Source organism: Nanorana parkeri, unplaced genomic scaffold (genome assembly GCF_000935625.1).
Source record: "Nanorana parkeri isolate BGI_ZX_2015 unplaced genomic scaffold, ASM93562v1 scaffold1584, whole genome shotgun sequence".
NCBI lineage: Eukaryota > Metazoa > Chordata > Amphibia > Anura > Dicroglossidae > Nanorana > Nanorana parkeri.
The window spans coordinates 240,902-241,183 of NW_017307852.1; positions in this window are offsets into that span (position 1 = coordinate 240,902).

Consider the following 282-nt stretch of genomic DNA (forward strand, 5'->3'; position numbering starts at 1 on the left):
TATTAAGATTGAAATTTAGTGTCACTATAAGTTTTATTGTGGGGTAGAAGTTGTAATTTCTGTGGAATTGGGAAAGATCCTTCTTACTTGCAGTCCAGATAATCAAAATATCATGACTATAGATAATGTCATGTTTTTAATACATTGTAACACTGTATTACTCAGTGACACTTGCGGACTATCTGCAATTGGCATGTTACACAGGAGCCACTTCATTTTGACACATGCTCATGTTATGTAAAACATAGCAATTCCCAGCTCTCATTGTAATGAATAGTAATT